Below are 3322 nucleotides of genomic sequence, written 5' to 3' on the forward strand. Positions count from 1 at the left end.
GTACGTTCCATGACACAGACACAAACATGACACAGACACAAACGCCCACTCAATCACAACTCAACAAAATTGTTGGTGTGCGTAACATGCTTTGTTAGTTTTGTTTTTCACACACAAATTTATTTTTGCAAGTATTGATAGTATTTTTTTTTTATATGTTAAAGTGATGAAGTATCTGATTAATAGACTTGTGCTCTTTCCCCTTTTTTTTTTTTGCTCCCTTTCTCTCTCCCTTTTTCTTCTCTTTATTTTCCTCTTCTTCAGCCTGTCAGCTCTGGCTGTTACATAGTATGTGGAAAAATAACTCAGATAAATAAAATAAAGGGTTAAAACAACAACAAGAAGAGCCTATTGAGAACCTATAGAGCTCATCTTGAAATAGCAAATATGTTTGGCACAACAACGCATTCAGATCACAGTTCTGCTTGCAAGATCTACCAGACATGACAGGCTAAAAAAAAAAAAAAAAAAAAAAAAAAAAAAAAAAAAAAAAAAAAAAAAAGAGTTACTAAAACACTATAATGCAGTGTTAATGAAAATTCTCCAAACTGAGTGTAAAAAAGTACTCTGAAAAGCTCCGCCCCCTTGCACTTTGTGCCAGACCGAAGAGAATTTTATCGGCGCCATTTTCAACTTCTCCGCCTTGCTGGAAAAGTCTCGGTAAGTTTCCTCAATTTTTCATTTTTTTCCTGAATTTTCACTGTCGTTACACTCAAAGCAGCATATTAAAATAACATGGTTCTTCAGACAGAAAAAAATATGCTTTTCACGTGACAGATGTTTGAGGAGTTGTTAGCTAGCTTAAACCTTCAAAATGTTATCCTATATTTAGCATTAAATAAAGATGGCATTTTAGACATAAAATTGCATTAACGGGTCACTACGCTTCCAAACGTTGATAGGAACCTATAAAATATACTTCAGGGCTGATTTTGGGAATTGACTTCAGACACCTGCCTCGAGCTCCCCCGGGTTATGTTTTCAATTTGCCTCGGGGGAAACTCCTTCTGCGGGAGCTGCGGTTCCTCTGAAACAGCATGAAATGTATCGTCGGTGTTAATTAAATCTCAGCTATTTCTACTTTTTAATGGTATTCTATTAAAGTTATGCTTGTTACTATCAACGAACATGAAATCGTCCTCAGATGAATATCAAATGATCAACTACGTTTGTGGTTTGTTTAAAGTAATTCTTGAGTCAAAACAGTGTTTTAGTCGTTGATCGCCAGGCGCTGAGACGCCCTTGCACTGGGCTGAGAAAATCGGTTTACTTTCAGAATTCTGCTGTCACAGCATTTAGCAGACAGGAGCACACCCCGCGGACTCCGCACCGGCTAGATCGCTGCTATTATTGCTGCTTGCTTCATACACACCTAAAGAGGCGGAGCCCTTACTGAGACGTGAGCTCAGGTGGAGCAAAAGGAGACGTTTTTCTAGCATCCAAAAGAAGCCCCCCCCCCCCCCCGAACCACCCACTATTAAACGTTTACTGGGAAGCAGCTGGAAGTCCTCCATCAACCACCTGATCAGCAAGTGAAGAAAAGACAACTTTGTAGCTGCTTCATCCACCCTGTTTGTTTCACACAGGGAAAAACTGCTGTACGGAAGTTAAAATATGCAGATGAACTGTAATTCTTATCCAATTACTTCAGTAATCAATGGAATTATCGATAGAATACTTAATTACTAAAGTTGCAGCCCTAATTTAGGTGCCGTTTACACGAAGCCGTTTTCACTGGAAACGGTGTCGTTTTGATGCGTTTCAGCCTTTCGTTTACACGATGGCATTTCAGAAACGATCCGCGTTTACACGAGGACATGTGAAACGATGTAGTTCCCATGCCAGGCCACAAGTTGGCGTTGGTTTTCTCTTTGCAGTTTGTTTACGCAAGACGCGCATGCGTGGAGTGACACAGTAGGTAGTGCGGCAAATTGTTCATTACTTACAAAACGGCCAATGTGAGAGGTTTTGTGTGGACAGATGATGAGGTTGGATCGCTGCTGCACACAACGCTGAATTACAAAACGGTAAAAACACAGGAAAAGCATAAGAAGCACTCGTGAATCCGCGAGTACTGTTTATCAGTTTGCGCGTGCGCGAAAAACTGGCCGTCGCAACCATAGTGCGCATGTGCGAGTCGAGCGTTTTCAAATCACCCCGGTTTCAAGTGTTTACACGAAAACGCAAGCCGGTGCGTTTCTGAAACGCTCCACTCTGGACCCCGTTTCTGAAACACATCGTTTTCACTCTGTTGTCGTGTAAACAGAAGGGCGAAACGCATCAAAACGACACCGTTGTCGTGTAAACGCAAGGCCGAAACGCATCAAAACGACACCGTTTCAAAATGAAAACGGTCTCGTGTAAACGGCACCTTAATTTGCTCCTTTAGGACAGCACCACCACAACATGTGAGAGAGATGTATGCTCAAGGCATGATTGAAAAGTTCCCAAACCTGCGTGATCCTTATTCCAAAAATGGATATGTAAGTATTAAATCCAATATCCAAGTTGTTTTAAATTCTTTATCTTTTGACCCAAATGCTGCCTTTCTAATAAAATAGCCTGTTAACCTATTTTAAAGGAAGATTTCTATTATGGTTAAAGTGGCTACTTAGCATGGAGGCTTAAAACCATCCAGAGGAAGAGCACCTTATCAGAGGGGAGAAGATCATCATGTCAGCTGACTGGGTGTGGACCAACAGCCAGAGGAGATGCTTCATTTAACCCTGAGGTGACCCTAAGAGAAGAGCCATATAAGGAAGCTAATTCCTTCATGAAATACTCTTCTGATGAGGCCGCCATCAGGAACAAAATGAAGATGATGTTTGATTACTGTTGCAAGATGGTCCTGGATGAAAACAGATCATCCAGCGTCTTGACTGAATTTCCTCGCTTCAGAGATGTCAGAGGCTTGGTAATTCAGCATTTTACACAAATAGCCTGTTGATGTACAATTGTGTGTTCATAAGTGAATTGACTTGTTCTCTAAAATGAAAACCTTCTAAAATAGCTATACATCTCATTTTGGGCAAACTCCACACTTTACTTTTGATGCTTTACCTAAGTAGGTTTGGTCAAAAAAATTAAATCAAAGAAGTTAGTTTCTGATCATGAGTTGATCACACAATCCAGTAAGATCTTTGTTTTTTAAATTAATAACCTCTTTAAACAAACCTGCCCCTGAAATAAAGGCCTGGAGATGAATTGGCTTTGTGTTATATTGCAATAAGCTCTTTTTCCATATGTTTAGATTGAGCAAGACTTCATTCTGGAATTTGGAGAAGATGTAGCTACCAGGTTTTTGGAGAGGTTAGTGCCAACA

General features: G+C 40.2%; 1 long non-coding RNA gene across 1 annotated transcript; it reads left to right on the plus strand.

Moving 5' to 3' along the window:
* Positions 1-516: 516 nt before the first annotated feature.
* On the plus strand, positions 517-2807 carry LOC115777143 (uncharacterized). Its single transcript, XR_004019592.1, has 3 exons — positions 517-660; positions 2390-2483; positions 2605-2807. It is a non-coding gene; the product is annotated as an uncharacterized LOC115777143 (long non-coding RNA).
* The last annotated feature ends 515 nt before the right edge of the window (positions 2808-3322 follow it).

This window comes from Archocentrus centrarchus, unplaced genomic scaffold (genome assembly GCF_007364275.1).
Source record: "Archocentrus centrarchus isolate MPI-CPG fArcCen1 unplaced genomic scaffold, fArcCen1 scaffold_44_ctg1, whole genome shotgun sequence".
NCBI classification, from domain to species: Eukaryota; Metazoa; Chordata; class Actinopteri; order Cichliformes; family Cichlidae; genus Archocentrus; species Archocentrus centrarchus.